This window comes from Octopus bimaculoides, chromosome 7 (genome assembly GCF_046866305.1).
Source record: "Octopus bimaculoides isolate indiv1 chromosome 7, ASM4686630v1, whole genome shotgun sequence".
In the NCBI taxonomy this organism is placed as follows: Eukaryota; Metazoa; Mollusca; class Cephalopoda; order Octopoda; family Octopodidae; genus Octopus; species Octopus bimaculoides.
Genome location: NC_142934.1, coordinates 48,802,395 through 48,821,166, shown reverse-complemented (window position 1 = coordinate 48,821,166; position 18,772 = coordinate 48,802,395).

Here is an 18,772-nt window from a genome sequence, read left to right as displayed (position 1 = left end):
ATATATATATATATATATATATATATATATATATATATATATAGGAGTGGCTGTGTGGTTAGTGGCTTGCATACGAACCACATTGTTCCGGGTTCAGTCCCACTGCGTGGCACCTTGGGCAAGTGACTTCTGCTATAGCCTCGGGTCGACCAAATCCTTGTGAGTGGATTTGGTAGACGGAAACTGAAAGAAGCCCGTCGCATCTATGTGTATATATATGTATGTGTGTGTATGTTTGTGTGCCTGTGTTTGCCCCTCCAACATCGCTTGACAACCGGTACTGGTGTGTTTACGTCCCCGTAACTTAGAGGTTCGGCAAAAAGAGACAAATAGAAATTAAGTATTAGGCTTCCAAAGAATAAGTCCTGGAGTCGATTTGCTCGACTATAGGTGTTGCTCCAGCATAGCCACAGCCAAATGACTGAAACAAGTAAAAGAGTAAAAGAGTAAATATTATATATATTGTGCAAAAGTAATGTAAATACAAGTAAAGAAAAATAAAATGTTATATGTATATGGATACTTCTTATAGTCATTCTACTGCGCAGAATTACTCCCTAAGCTGGAATCATTTGATCAATTCTGTTTTCTATACCGAGAATATCTGGATCTCATTTATTGGCTATATATATGTGTGTGTGTGTGTGTGTATACATACACAAGCGCGCGCATACACACACACACAGACACACACACACACACACACACACACACACACACACATATATATATATATATATATATATATATATATATATATACTGAGATCCAGTTGAATCAGTTGCTTAAGTTGAAGCACCAAGTCAGTCCGTAATTCTCCACACACCTCGAAGATAAATAAAATGAAAATAAGCAACAGGATATCAAGTAGTGATGCAGTTTCAACCAGCTCTATTTAATTGAGCAATGCATTCATTACATCAGTTTAAATGCAGTGCCATCTTCAGATGCACAAATAAAGAATTAGAATTTTAACCAGTCGGACACATAAAAAAAATTTTTTTCAGATACTTTAACAGAGCAAGAAGATGGAAGAAATACATGTTGTCGCTATTGTAGCTAAGAATAGACTACACTTCCAAGAATCGCATGAAGCAAATTGGGGTCATAGTGCTGTAAATGACTGTAATTCATTTCTAATTCATTTATTTCTTTATCAACTACTAAATCTAAGACTAGAAAACGGTGTCCGTTTTGAATAAAGGACAAGAAGAAGTTCGACAGTTCATGGCTAAGTATGGTCATAAATATTGTCATACGTATCTCTTTCCTCCAGAGAGGAAAAAAAAAACATTAGGAGTAATCAATTGGACTTAAATTAACTGTCTATAAAAAGAGGCTGAGCAGGGGAAGACTTTAAATCATGATGTTAAATACCAGTTAAAGGAGCAAGACGCTAAGAGACCTAAGATGTTAATACAGAGGAAATTTTATTTTGGGACACTATGGGTGATTATTTATAAACAATATTATGTTGTATAAAAAAATAAAATATCAAAAATAATATCAAAACCAAAATTGGTAAAATGTGTGTATATATCATTTATAAACATTAAAAAGGAAATATTGCATAGAATGAGCTTAATATTCATTCATGTATTGAATTAATTAATTATTAATTGGTTTCTATAAAGACTACTCGGGGCATTTACGTATGGAATAACTGGAAAGATAAACATGCTATCTATATATTAATTATATATAGATAGACATGAAGAAGAAAAAAATAATGATGTGTACAGTTACACATACATATATATATATATATATATATATATATATATATATATATATGCACACATGCACATATACACATACACAAATATTTATACGTTTATATGAATAAAGTATAACCATCTCGCAGAGACTTAAGTAACTGAAAAATATCTATTTAAGAACATGAAAAATAAACAGTCTATATGGGATAAGAGGTTAATAGGTCATGTACTTATATGCGTAAATACAGATACACAAATATTCATACGTTTATATGGATGTAGTATAACTACCTCGCATAGACTTAAAATATATAGTTAAGAACGTATTAATGTGCCCGAGTGGTTAAAAAGCTATTTTTGTGCAACCGAAGACGGTGACTGCATTTAAATTGATGTAATGAGTGCATTGCTCAATCAAATGGAGCTGCTGGAAACGGTTGTACTCTAGCAGTACTTGATATCCTGTTGCTTATTTTGACTATATATATATATATATATATATATATATATATATATATATATATATATATATATATATGACGAAGGGTTATACTCTTTATGTTGTACGTCTCGTTCTGTTTTTTCGTTGTTCAAAACAAGTTCGTTTTCTGTTTTCGTCTTTATGTTTTCGTTGCTCATCTTTTTAAACGTTTTTTTTTATGTCCTGTACCCATATATACATGTATGTATACATATAGATATAGGTATGTACATATATGTATGGATATATGCATTTGCTTATATATCATTTATTTTATTATATGATCGAATGTCTCGCATCCTTTCCTAAGTAAGTTTTATCTTAATAATTACGATGCGCACTCTGCTACTATTACTATCTCTCTCCATGTTGTTTTTCATCCGTTCTGTTATCCATCTATTGGTTTCATACTCGGTCATAATGTCTTACGTTTAAGATGATTCCCATGCATTCCCCGAAGAGAAGGTTACAATTTTAACATAACAGATCCCTATGGATCACATAGGTTGTAATCCTTTGAAACATATGTAGGAATAAAGTATGCAATTATAACATGCGGTTTCTCCATTCCTTAAATGTTTATATATATATATATATATATATATATATATGTATGTATGTATGTATATATGTATGTATGTATATTTAAAATCTTAAATATTCCAGGTTATCAGGACATTTACTAGTTTACACTATACTAACCATGTATATTATTATTATTTCAAAGCAAAATATCTTGTACCTTGTATTACCATCAATTTGCGTTAATATATATATATATATATATATATATATATATATATATATATATATATATATATATATATATATATATATATATATATATATATATATATATATATATATATATATATATATATATATATATATATATATGTATATATATATATATATATATATTCACCATGATAGATTGCTAGCCACGACACATTCTGTATTTTCTCTCCATTTCCTTCTGTGTTCCTTTCTGTGAAAGAGCGTAGGCTCGAAACGTTAAAGACTTTTTCACTTCCCGAGCGTTAAACTAATATAGCTGTTTCTCGTCTACACCACCTCTCTTCGTCTTTTGCGTCTTTGTGAATTCTCCCTATATATATATAGAATGTTTAAAAAGAACACATGATTTGATACCTGTAAGGAAAATAAGTCAAGGTAGATAATGCTAAGAATTTTATAAAAAACATTTTAGTAGCGGTTTCAATCACGAAGCCTTTATCAACTCTAAGTGTGGAAAATAATTAAATTTTGGAAAATTAAATGAAAAAAGTTGGGGTTTTTTTCTATTTCTATAGTATTCAAATACAAGGGGCTTTTTCCTTTTTTCCTGCCTGTCTCTGCCTTACTCATTTTCTTTTTTTTATTCTTGTGGGTTCGTGTTAGTTGTGAATTCTTGGCGGAGAAGTGGAAGAAGAAGAAGAAGAAGAAGAAGAAGAAGAAGAAGAAGAAGAAGAAGAAGAAGAAGAAGAAGAAGAAGAAGAAGAAGAAGAAGAAGAAGAAGAAGAAGAAGAAGAAGAAGAAGAAGAAGAAGAAGAAGAAGAAGAGCTTCTCTCTCTTTAATTTTCAATATATCTTTTGTACTCTGTGTCTTGGACATTTGTATATGTATATATAAACACATATTTCATATTTCGTCTATTCAATATGCTTTATATATTGATCTGTCTAATTTGCTCATGCCCGCATTTGTTTGTATACAATCTCAAGTTTGAATTATACTAAGTGTATGCTACGTGGAGAATATTTAGATCTCATCTACGAACTATATATAGATATATATGTATATATATATATATCTCTTTTACTCTTTTACTTGTTTCAGTCTTTTGACTGTGGCCATGCTGAAGCACCGCCTTTATATATATATATATATATATATATATATATATATACATAATACATATATATACAAACATACACATATATATGTACGTACACACACACACACACACACACACACACACACACACGCACACCCACACACACCCACACATATATATATATATATATATATATATATATATATATATATTAAGCAGAAATAGAAAAAAAACTGATCAAGAACAACTGACTACCGTGGATTGTTATTTATTAGTACAAAAAAAATAGTTCCTATTTATTAGCCGTTTCTGCTTCCAATGTCCAGTAGTGATGCCAAAGAAAATTTAGAGAATATTAGTCTTCATATCTTGTAACCCATCCGACCTGGATCATGGAGCTTCATCAGAATGAAGAAAAATACATAACATAAAATAAAAGAAGAGTCTGGAGAAGAGGAATGAAGGCTTAATATATTTGAATCATACCATTTTGCATTGTAACCTTTCAGGCTGTTGAGTAAATGGCTAGAGTAGAAATATTAATTGGTGGGTCAATCTTTCTTTAGGGGTAACAGCATGTATAAATATTAAAAGTATTAAAATAAGTAATTTACTATAACTGGATTCGCCAATAGGTCTAGAAAAAGAGGGAGTGATAGTGCATAAGGTTTAGAAGTAATCATAATAGATCTTAAGAGTATATATTTTTTATTACCCACAGGGGAGTAAACATAGAGGAGACAAACAAGAACAAGCAAAAAGGTTTAAGTCGATTACATAGACCCTAGTGCGTAACCGGTACTTCTTTAATCGACCCCAAAAGGTTGAAAATTAAAGTCAACCTTAGCGGAATTAGAACTCAGAACGTAGCGGTAGACGAAATACCGCTAAGTATTATTCCCGGCGTGCTAACGATCCTGCCAGCTCGCCGTCTTCTTATTTTATATTAATAGTACTAATTAATATTTATCTAGATAAAATGCACCCACTCAATTACATTTATTTACTTACCGATATATTTTAAAGACCAACCACTTCTTGTCCATACTGGGATTGACCATAGTCCAGCTTTGGTCAGTTAAATTTAAAAACAAAGGGCAAGTAATCACGACTGTTGCACGAGTAGATGTAAATAAAAAATAAATAAAATTAAAAGTATGGAGAAGTAACATATGTTATAAGTGAACCAAGGCCGCTTAAGACATTATAAATTAAACAATCAAACGTGTAAACAAGCACCATGTGAAGGCAGGAACTACTGTTAAAAGGAGACTACCGTTAAGTGGGGGTAATGGTTAGGGCATTGGCATTCAATTAGAGAAATATAATTTTAAGGTTATCTTCTTAAATAACAACCACAGTACACCTGAGGTGGTCTTACTAGACAAAAATTATTTTTTCCAGACATTCCTAAATATATTCAGCCTTGTGGTCCTATGAGAAGTTATAAGTACGTATCCCCAAATTAATTAAATTATTACAATTAAATCACTTGCGAATTACTATTATAGCTAGATACAGGGTCCTATTACAGTTTGGTAGTCAATTGTTGTTGATCAAGATTTTTCCATTTCTGCTTAATTTGAATTTGACTCCTGATAAACACTTGTGTATTTTTCTTATTGCCTATATTCAATGACCATAATATGCCTGCATATGTATACCCAGGGTTAACATAGGTAATTTATACCGTTAGTAAAACGAATATTCTTATCCCTTAGACGGTTATTCCAACCGCTAAATCTACTAAACTTACGTATATACATATATAAGCATATATATACATTTTCATCTATACATATATATGACCGTCTGCTAATACTTTACATGTACCACGTCCTCGCGGTGTTGTTTATTGTATTTGTTCTTCGTTTTTTTTTTATTTATATTTACTATATATATATGTACAACCCTGACGAGATGATTACATTGTTTTACATCATTTTTATTTCCACCGGAATAATCTCAATGATTTCTTCCAAACATATGCTGGAAGTATAAATGATTTGAATAACACTTTTAATTTATCCATGTTATACAAAAACATTTCATTTAACCCTGGAATTTTTGCGTTTATATGTAGGCTATGACGTACTTGGCACTTATGTGAATTTTTGCTACTCTATTAAATATTTGTTTATTTTTTCCGTGTTATTCGTACACATACATTTATATATATACATATATATATATATATATATATATACACACACACGCACTCGCACGCACACACACACACACACACACATACACACACACACACACACACACATACATATATATATATATATATATATATATATATATATATATATATATATATATATATATATATATATATATATATATATATATATATATATATATATATATATGTATATATATATATACAACTCTGACGAGATGATTGATTTGTTTTATATCACTTTTATTTCCTCTGGAATAACCTCAATCATTTCTTCCAAACATATTTTGGAAGTATAAATGATTTGAATAACACCTGCATTTGACTATATATCTTAATTTATCCATGTTATACAAAAACATTTCAGTTAACCCTGGAATTTCTACGTTTATAAGTAGGCTATAGTATCTTTGGCACTTATGTGAATTTTTGCTACCCTGTTAAATATTTGTTTACTTTTTCCGCGTTATTCGTAGACATTGAAAAAGCACACATACATTTATATATATACATACACACACACACACACACATATATATATATATATACATATATATATATATATATATATATATATATATATGCGAGTAAAAATAAATACAAAAAGGTGGGTTTTTTGTATGATTGTGTATAGAGGAATATATTATTTTGTTTAAAAGAGTTCCAACACTGTCTGTTTTTTATGTTTTATTTATATTCCTGCAGAACCAATGTGGGGTATAGAATATGGAATATACAATATATAATATAATATAAAATAAAATAAAAATGGATGGCACCATGAAAGAAAGTATTGAATGTAGATGAAATATTGAGTGTTCAATATAAAGGATCAAATATATAAATATAAATATATAAAGGCGACTCGAGTTTCCCTTCGTCATGGCCGTTGGTGAAGTCCTGTACTTATTGTGTATGATTTTGTGCATTTTGTCCTATATTTATCTCTTGTGTGTGTACGTATATTTCACTCGTTGGTGATATCCTGTACGCAATGTGTATTTTTTATTCATATTTATTCATAACTGAATGCCACGCAGCATTGCTCATAGTAAGTTCTTACGTCTATGTGTAATTTCTGCGACTACACAGTTTTCTTTCTCTCTCTCCCGCTATAACCTTCTTTGCTTCCCATATCTGTCTTTCGTCCACTCCCCACTATCTGTCGTTTCTTCTCCCTTCTCCTCACTCCTTTTGTTTCTTTCCCTCATCCTCTCTCTTGCCCCCTTTCCCTCTGCCTCTCTTACTCACACGTGACCACCGGCAATTTCTCTCGCCCCTTCTTTTCCGGACTAGACGTTCATCGGGTTGGATGTCATTTTTCTCGGCTCCCGACATCATTCTTCTACTATTTACTTCTGATCTAATTATTGTATTCTACCATTTTCTTCTCTTCTAATTATTCTATTTCCTTGAAAAAACATTTCCCATGTGTTTTAATGCTTGCCTTCGTCGATTGCTTATTCTGTACGTCAACACTGTCGATGTTTGTTCGTTCGAAGCTTTAACTTTCCATGAATTTTCTAGTTTTTTTTAAATTTCTGGATACTGTTGTCTTATGAAGTTTCCTTATATTGTCGTTGAAAGCATGAAACAGGAGTAATACACAGTCCGACAATTGACGAAGAGTTATCTTCGTTTGATATTTTGTCCTGTACTTTTCTCTGGTGTGTTCACGTATTCTTCACTTGTTGATAACGTATGGTGCTTATTGTGTATGGTTTTGTATTTTGTCCTCTAGTTATCTCTCGAGTATTTACGTATCTTTCACTCATTTGCGATATCCAATACACAATGTGTATCTTTTCTATTTTATTTATTTATAATCCAACGCCATGCAGCCTTGACCAGAGTGAGTTGTTACATATATTTATATACATACATATTAAAATTAATCAAAGGATACACTAAGTATGTCTACCTGCTTGAAATAACAGTCAAAACTCGTTATTAAATCGGCAAAAATACACTGGTGTTTACTACAGAAATCAAGCGAAGGCAAATTCGGTTAAGGCAATCTACTTACATACATTCACGTGATTTCGGGGCAAAAGGAAGTAGTAACGGCACAGACTTCAGAATGATAGGTTGGGAATCTCTTATCTTGGTAATGCGAGCTGAAGATGCTAAGACTTATTTTGCCAATGCAGAAACTATCCCACTTGAATTCAAATACTTAAATGTATGTAAGTAGATTATCTTAACCGAATTTGCCTTCGTTTGATTTCTGTAGTTATTACCAGTGTATTTTTGGTGATTTAATAACGAGTTTTGACTGTTATTTCAAGCAGGTAGAGATACATAGTGTGTCCTTTGATTAATTTTAATCCTTCGGCTAATTAATGAAATTTTTTGGCCTGCTGTCGCTTGTGTCATTGATTCTCTTATTGTCATTTTTAAAATAGTTACATTGGATAAGAATAGAATTAATTACACCTTCATAAATTAATTTTAATATATATATATATACATATATATATATATACATACATACATATATATATATATATATATATATATATATATATATATATATATATATATATATATATATATATATATATATATATTTGTGTGTGTGTGTGTGTATGTGTGTGTGTGTGTATACACACATATAAATGTATATATATATATATATAAAATAATATATCGAACAACAGTTGACCCTCGTTGCTGTATGATTTGTAACTCTCTCACTGATGATTTGTTGTGTACAGGATTAAGCAATGACTCTTATAAAACTTAAATTCACTATGCTGAAAGTACGTTGTATCGATTGGAACCTCATTGCAAATTATGCCTATAGCATAGCTTCCTCTATATTTTGTATTTAACTTAAATCGAATTGGCGTCGGGCTAAGCACCGACCTCTCTTTGGACATATGATTCTGACATATAACGATGAAATAAGAAATGGTTTCAGGTATTTTCAATATTTTGCTTGTGAACCTGCTTCCTGACGCTTGTGTGTGTATGAAATTTGCGTATGCGTTTAGATATTTGATAGAGTATACAAATATTGGCTTCTTTTGCATAAACGCAGTGACCATGTGACATAGTAAATAATGAATAAAATAATTATGAGATACATATCTTTATTAAAAGGAATAACAGATGTAGAGAAATGGAATCTCTTTCACGAGAGAATTCTATCAGTGGTTTGCATTTGATGTACAGCTCTTTCTGTTATTATGTTGCTGATTCATTCAAACAGTAACAAGAATCTCAGGAAAGGGATAGTGTGAAGCATCAACAGTGTAAAGTGAATTCACATTCACACGCGTACACAATTACATGTACACATAGGCAAAAACGCGTGCATATATGCACAAGCACGTACATGCATACACACATACGCACGCGTTCCCTCACAAATATATATTTATAATGTTAAATAGGTGTATAGGAAGGAAGGTAAATAAATAGATTGATATGAAGATAGTGAATGAAATAAAGATACACAAACACAGGCATGAGTAAAACGTTTCATCCTTTAAAATCCTAATATGACGCGATTTGTTAGTAATAATAATAATGATGACGATGGATCTCAGAACAGAGAGACTTTATTGATGTATATGAAGCGATCAAAATGTATTTCTAACTGTTTCAGATATTATCCTAAGTATACTATGTCAGCAAAAAGTTCACTCCAAATACAGAAGAATTCATGCAATATCGTTAGATTTACTTTATCAAAGTAATTTTCAGGAAGTAAAACATTTAATGCTAGCACTGTAGGTTTTTTTATAAGATTTTACACTGCGGTTTGGTCATATCAAGTGATTTAAATAACAAAGCATTTGAAAATACATTTCTATATTAAGACATAAGATATTATTTACATTCGACGGATATTTGTCCTCATCTTGTTTGTTGTTAACGAAATCAAAGAGAGGTTATCATCATTAATTAGGAAAATAACCAGAGACGATGATAGAAAGAGAATCCACCAAGATCTGGAAATGTCATATATGAAAGAATTTGAAATGATGAAGACACGCCAGATTAAGAAGTTTATGAAACTGAAAGGTCGGAGAATGAAGACTGAAATCCGTCACCCATCTGTGAAAGCAGTAATTAATGTAAGTAGCCGACAAGTAGAAAGTTCTGAAGAATCAGTACTGAACAAAGGTCTCAATTTTGCGACAACCACCACGCGTATTCCATACTTGTACATAATAGCCCCTATTGTACAGATAGCCATAAAGATACCAAATGTCCAGGGAGATGAACTAAGGTGGAAAATGAGACAGGTACTAGAAAAAGCAAAACTTCCTAAACCAAACATCACTAAGGAACACAAGTTCGCTATCAAAAGGCTACAGAGTGACAATTCCATCATGATACTTCCAGCGGACAAGGGAAATGCTCCAACGGTGATGGTTAAGTCTTAGTACTCTGAAAAATTGGCAAGTCTTATAAGTGATGGTAGCTACAACAAAGAAAAGAAAGACCCAACTCTGAAAACAGACAGTAATTTATCGCAGATCTCGATCAAGAACAAGGATCACTTTACACCTATGAATTACAGACAACTGACTCAACGCTACAGTAAACTACTACACATGTACAGTCTCCCTAAGATTCACAAGGATGGTATTCCATTAAGACATATAGTGAGCTGTAGAGCTTCTGCATGTCATACACTGAGCCGCTTCCTTGTGGATATAATCAGTCCATTCACAGGAAAGCCAACATCGTACGTGAATAATTCCACTCACTTCACAGAATTGATCAAGGGTAACCCCATTGCATCCAACCAGATGCTGAGTTTAGATGTGATAAGCCTGTTCACCAAAGTTCCAACTGGTGAAGTATTATCGGTGATACAAAAAATAAATCTAGTGACAGACACACATCTAAAAGAACGCACTCGTATACCAATAAGAAACTTGATAGAAATGTTGACCCTCTGTGTAGAAACTACCTACTTCAGTATGGACACTGATATATATCGATAAGAGGACGGTTTAGCTATGGGTTCGCCATTATATACATGCAATATATACATGCAATATATACATGCAATACTTTGAGAATTTGGGTTTAGGATCAACACCACTAAAACCAGCACTATGGCTACGATATGTTGATGACACCTTTATACTCTGGTCCCACCAGAAAGATGTCCAAGTGCTGTTAGTTCATGTGAACTCAATAAAGCCGTCCATACGCAATGGAAAAGGAAACAGACAAACAGCTGGCATTCCTGGACGTATTAATAACACGCACCAAGCATGTATTCAGGACATACATATGCCCCAAGCCGACCTTTACTGGACGATACCTCGACTTCAATTCCCACCATCCACACAGTGTTAAGAGAGGGATTGCTCAGTGCCTAAAACATCATGCAAAGGACATAAGCTGTGATCGTGATACATACCACGAACAATTGATCAAGCTCAATAATGATCTGTTAAGCAAAAGGTACCCCAAAAGTATACTATCTACTCCAATTATGAAGAAGTGAGAGGATGATGCCAATAAACTGGCCACAGTCTGTCTACCCTATGTGAAAGGCCTCTCCGAAAAGATACAAAAGATATGCGGCCCATATGACACCAGGACAGTATTCAAGAGTAATACAACACTTCGCAAACATTTCCTTCGAGTAAAACCACCAATAGAATGGAATATAAGCAAAGACTGCGTGGACTCCATCCCATGCAGTTGTGGTAGGTTATATAAAGGCGAAACATGTCGCCCCCACAAAATAAGGGTATTCGAACATCGCAAAGCTGTGACACGATGAGATATTGATAAATCGAGTATAGCTGATCATGTATGGAAAAATGGAGACCACCTCCCCCTGTGAGATGAAGTTAAAATAATAGATAGAGAACACCACTGGAAAATACGAAAACTAAAAGAAGCAGCACATATGCTAGGACACATCAACCTCCTAAACAGACCGAGCAGCATATGAGAACCGGTATTACGAAAGGATAGAATAATAGTAGATATATAAGCCCTAAAAATTCACTCCATAATTGCCCACGGCGTAGTGGTTAAGAGCGCGGACTACTAATTCCAAGATTCCGAGTTCGATTCGAAGCAGTCACCTGAACAATAATAATAATAATAATAACATTAAAAAAAATAGATGAAAGACATTCTCCCTATTTGAGTACACCTCAAATGTAAAAAGCTTCCCTGAAATAGAGGCTGTATTTTCTGATGACGGAATCAATTTACAATCATTATCTTGGACCACCAATTCCTGTTGGACTGGTAAAACTCTTATTCAGCCTCAATATATATGTATATATATTCGTATATACATATACGAAAACAAACCCACATACGCATGCATTTAGGTGTACGCAATTGCAGGGTCGTTTACACTCGAACGTGGAAAGTCTCGTGGAAAGTCTTTCCAGGGGAAATATTAAATGCATTCACACACACACACACACACAAACACACACACTAACACACACACACACACACACACACACACACACACACACATATATATATATATATATATATATATATATATATGCATTCATACACACATACATTCATTCATATATACATAAATACATACATATAAACATACACATAGACATAAGTACATACATTAGATGTTTTTTTATGTATGTATGTAAGGAAGATGGAATTAGATAACACAGGTGCCTACTACAGACAGCACTCAATGATCGGGTTATTTGTAGAAAAAATAATTTTCCTCGTAGATAATGACAGCAAAAAATCCGTTACATATACTTCTGTCTATGACTATAAATCACGTAAGTGAAGAGCTGAGTTAGTATCAGGAGTTCTTTATTGAAAACCAATTGAATTGAATTACATAATACAGAAAGCCATTTGGTTACTCGCTTAAATACGGAATATTCACATTAAATAAAGTGGCTCGAGATAAAATCATTATGTCAACAAGAAGAGCGGTATTGACCGAGTGTATTTGTTGATATTATAATTAACTAGAAATTAGTTGGTTTCAGACAAATTTATGTCATCTAATTTAAAGTGCCTGCTTGGAGGCAGCTTGAGTAGAAAAAATGCCGGTGTTTCTGTGTAGTATCACCTCATATTCAGGTCATCCTTCGCTAATTTTCTGTATGGATATCAATTTCTTGTGCCACTATAACACATGAAAATAGCATGTTCGTATGAAATAATAAATCTATATCTATAACTTTCACGCTTGAATATTCCAAAGATTTCGGTATTTCGGATGAAATAAGCACCAGTCAAATACTGCGGTCGACGTAATCGACTTCCCCCTTTCCTCAAAATTTGCTGGCCCTATGCTAAATTTTGAAACTAAAATTGAAAGGATTTACGAATTTCATCCAGGAGTGTGTTTTCTTTTTGAAATGTAAGTGAAATTTCTTACAATGGAAGAAATTTTGTTCGCACTGCTGATTGTATCTACACGAAGAGCATATGATCAAATTCTGAACACACAACATCCAAAATGACTTAGAAATAAATAATCGGATGAAGTTAGTTGCGAATGACTAAGGACAAAATAATTCCTTACATTATTTACATTTGACGGATATTTATCCTCATCTTGTTTGTTGTTAACACAACGTTTCGGCTAATATACCCTCCAGCCTTCGTCAGGTGTCTTGGGGAAATTTCGAACCTGGGTTCCCATTCCTAACGATGTTACTATTATTATATTGTTATTATTATTATTCCTATTATTAATCAGGTCGCTGCCGTGAATCGAACTCGGAACCTTGGGGTTAGTAGCCCTCGCTCTTAACCACTACGCCATATGCCATATGCCGTTGTGTTAACAACAAACAAGATGAGGATAAATATCCGTCAAATGTAAATAATGTAAATGATTCCTCATCTCTTAAATATAGAACTGTATTAAAATAATTCCTTGTTTGCGAGATATTTGAAGAGAGAAAATGAATTTTCTGTATACTAAGAATTGGAGAAGGAACCAGTTCTAAGCATACAAATCCATATATTTGTTTTACGCCTTTATTCATGTATTCTTTAACCGCTTTCGGTCAGTTGACACCATCGAAAGTGAAGCAGTATCTGAAAGTGTTTCAGTCGATATCCAGAAATGTATATATATATATATATATATATATATGTGTGTGTGTGTGTGTGTGTGTGTGTGTGTGTGTGTGTGTGTGTGTGTGTGTGTGTGTGTGTGTGTTGTGTAAATATATATATATATAAATATATGATGAATATATATGTATATATATATGTATATGTGTTTATGTATATATGTGTGTACGTATGTATAGGGTGTTCGGGTTAAATTTGACAGTTTGCATTAAAGAAAAAAGAAAGCACAATATCCCATCCAAAAATAAAGCGTTTTAAAATATCAAACATATCAATTAGGTTATACCTTGGTGATAAGAGTTTACAGAAAGAAGCCACCAAACACACTCCAAAAAGCAAAATTCATCAATAGAAGCTGATGTGTGTTTGGTGAACTGGCGTAGGTGTTTTCCAGTATAATTTCATTAAAACTGGCTTATCAATCACGGCCGAAGTATACTGCAGCCAACTGGACCAATTGATGCAAACATTTACAAAAAAAAAAAACAAAACAAAACTGCCTAGATTAGTCAAAAACAACTATTTTATTGTAAGATAACCCCAGACCACACATCGCAAAAATGACATAGGGGAAACAACAGGAGTTGGAGTTGATAGTTCTCCATCATCCACTGTACTCACCTGATCTTGCCCGCATCTACTGCTACTTCTTTTAGAATTTGGATAATTTTTTGATCGGGAAAAGAAAATAGTTACTCTAGCTTGCCAGGCTTTTACAGATCCGGGCTGGATCTGTATATAAGTGTATTGACGATATGGGTGCATACTTCGATGAATAAAATTATTTCTTGTATTTATAAAACAATAGCAAACATCTTTTACTTTTCTACAAATTTCATACTCCGTAATTTATATACTCATATGGACGAACATGATTTTCATCAGCTTATGTACGAAATATCGCTTAAATAGGCACTTCTGCACTGCAGGTGCATTGAAATTCAGTAAATTGTTCCCAACTTACTAAAGAGCGGTGCAGAATATGCCGAAACGATCGTTGTAATAAATAAAGTTTCTAGTATACACTATCTTCCGTACAAAATACTTGTATACATATATTATATATATATATATATATATATATATATATATATATATATATATATATATATATATATATATATACCTTTTATTTTTTTTATTTATGTGTTTCAGCCAAGTGGCTGCGGTCATGCTGGTGCACCAGCGTGATTTTCACGTTCCCTGCATGGCTCTTCTCCCCCACCTGATATGGTCCAATCAAGAGTTTTGATGGCACATCTGGTGTATAAGAGAATTTGACACAGCTGCCCTAAACTGCGTCTCATTACGAGCCATTGGTTCGTCTGGTATCGTGGAGAGGAAAGCGTCAAGTTTTGTCTTGAAGACTTCCGCATCCATGTCTTGCATGTCTCTCAAATGTTTTGGCAGGGCATTGAAGAGCTGAGGTCCTCTGAAACCGAGACTGCTGCAGTATCTCGTTCTTATGTGAGATGCAGTGGACGGTACCTTTGGCACCATGCAGTGGCGACCCGTGCGGGCATTCCTGTAGTACTTGATACCAAAGTTTGGCACCAGTCCTTCCAGTATTTTCCATATGTATATTATTACATATCTCTCCCGCCTGCGCTCCAGGGAGTAGAGACCTAGTGCCTTCAGTCGCTCCCTGTAGTTCATCTGTTGGACTGTGGCGATCTTTTTTGTATAGTGCCGCTGAATTGCCTCGAGTTCTGCTGTCGGCTTAACACCGTGTGATGACCACAACTGAGAGCAATAGTCTAGACGGCTCAGAACAAATGTCCTCCATAGAATCAACATGACTTTTTGATCCCTTGTACGGAAAGTCCTCAGTATCCACCCTGCCAGTTGTCTGCACGTTGCTGTCAACTTGACAATGTGCATGTGAAATGATGCATCACTACACATGTTGATGCCCAGATCTCTTACTGTTTGTGGTTCTGGGATTGCAGTACCTCCAGGCCCTGTGTATGCCAGTTGGGAGGTACTTGTGGTCTTGTAGCGCAGTACTTGAAATTTTTTGGCATTGAACTGCATATTATTTTGCTCTGCCCACTCATATACTGCATTTAGGTCATTCTGCAGGCTTACAATATCATCAGGATTCTTTATTGCCTGAGATATCTTTGTGTCATCAGCATAGCTAGTGACAGTGGCTCTCCGAGTGACCGTGGGCATGTCCAGAAGGCCCACTATGAACAGTAGTGGCCCCAGAACAGTTCCCTGTGAAACACCGCTCAATATTTGTGTTTCCCAGATAGTTCTCCATTGGCTGCAACTGTCTGACTTCTACCATTCAGGAAGTCATGCAGCCACTCTCCCAATTTACCAGCTATGCCAAGGTTTCGCAGCTTGTGACATATCAAGCCATGATCAACTTTGTCAAAGGCTTTTGCAAAGTCGAGATATATCACATCAACATTTGAACGGTCAAGTAGCTGCTTCAAGACCCAGTCATAATGCTGCAAGAGCTGCGTGAGACAGCTTCTACCTGGACGGAAACCATGCTGGGTCTCATTCAGCAAGTCATTTTCTTCTAGGAACGCAATCAATCTCCTTCTGACAATTCGTTCCATGACTTTGCTAATATGTGAAGTCAGAGAGATGGGCCTGTAGTTTCCAGCCTCTGCTCTGCTTCCACCTTTATGGATAGGACATATGGTGCCTTCCTTCAGCTTTTTGGGAAGTTTACCATTTGCAAGGAAACTCTGGAAGAGTATCCGGAGTGGTCCTGCTAATTCTTGTTTACACGACTTTAAGAGGACAGCTGGGAAACCATCGAGGCCAGTTGCCGAATTTGAGCGCATTTCATTTATGGCAGCTATCACATCTTCCTCTTCAATGTCGATGTAGGTAATGGATGCAGTCCCCTTCTGCTGAGTGCTATTTTCAAAGAAATCAGCTGGGTTCTTTATCTGCATGTGACTCAGAGGAGAGGTGAAGACACTCTTGAATTGTGTACTGAGCACTTCACTTATCCATGTGGGATCTGCAGTCAGTGAGCCATTAGGCAGGAACAGGGGTCCTATCTTATACTGCACCGTAGCAGTCTCCTTTGCAAATCTATAGAAAGCCTTGGGGTTTGTTTTTATGCTTTCTACTGCTCTCTTTTCTTTCTCTGCTCTCTCCTTTTCATGGGAGAGTTTAATTTTGTTTTCTATTTCTAACAGTGTTAGTTTTAATTTAGCCCTTTTCCTATCCTCCAGTTCTCTATTTAACTGGTTTGAGACCTTTGTTCTGTGTCTCATAAGGATTTTCCTGTCTCTAGGAATTCTATTGGCATGTTTGCTGGTCTTTCTATATGGCACGTATTTGGTGCATATGTCTTGTATGGTTGACATAAAATGACTTAGTTTGAGGTCATTGTCTTGTATAGAAAGCCTGTCATGCCAGTTTTGATTTCGAATCTCTCTGCGAATTGACTTCCAGTCCGCCCGTGGAAATTCAGGTTGGATATTGCTTGAGTCCTCCTGCTGGGGTGGGTGTCAGTGGGTTGTCTAGGACCATACATAGTTAATTCTATAATGTTATGATCTGAGAGAGATGTGGGCGTTATTTTCACATTATGGATTAGGCTCACATTGTTTGTGAAGCAGAGATCCAAAATATTGCTTCCCCTGGTTGGTTGTCAGGACCTCTTCTATGCGTCTGAGGCTGTCCTCAAATTTACCTTCCTGCTTTGCGGTATTTGGTGGACGGTATGTTGAGCATACAACTACATCAATTTGTTTTATGTGTACTATTAAAGTATCACATACAGAGTTTGAGTGTGATAGTAGTAGTAGGGGTGTGACATCTTCTCGGATGTACATTGCAACTCCCCCATGACTTCTATCCCTTCTGTCTGTTCGGAGTACGGCATACTCTGGTATATTTATCTCCGCATCTGCTATATTAGGTGTTAGATGCGTTTCGGTAAGCACCATGCATATTGCTTGATTGCATGTTGCTAGGTCTTTCAGGTATAGGAACTTGTCTTTGCCGCCTGTTCGTAATAGGCCCCGGATATTCAGTAGGAATATGGGTGTGATATCTGTGCAGGGGTTCCTGGTGTTAGCGGTGCCCATCCCTGATCCATCATCTGTGGTGGTCTTGGACAATGGTTCGTGTGGCGTTGACTCTGTACCCTCTGCATGCACGTTAACTGTTGTACCATTTTCTGGGCCAAGCTTAAAAAAGCTTGCTGCTCAGCTACTGCAGTTCGTACAGCCTCTGCATATAGCCTTTTTTGGGGAGGAGAAGGAATATACAGACTTCTCTGTTTGTGAGTCCTGTTGGTATTCGGTGGATTTTGTGTACGTAGATTTAAGCTTTCTGGTTTCCCTTTTCTGCGCTCCCGCTTATTTTGTTGTAAGTGGTTATCTACCTTGTTTAGCTGGTGGTGTTTGGGATGGGCAAATTTGCAGTTTCGTCCCTTTTCCCCGTGCCAGCAGGTACCATTTAGGTAGAATTTACAGATCTGTTTCTTTTTCTTTTT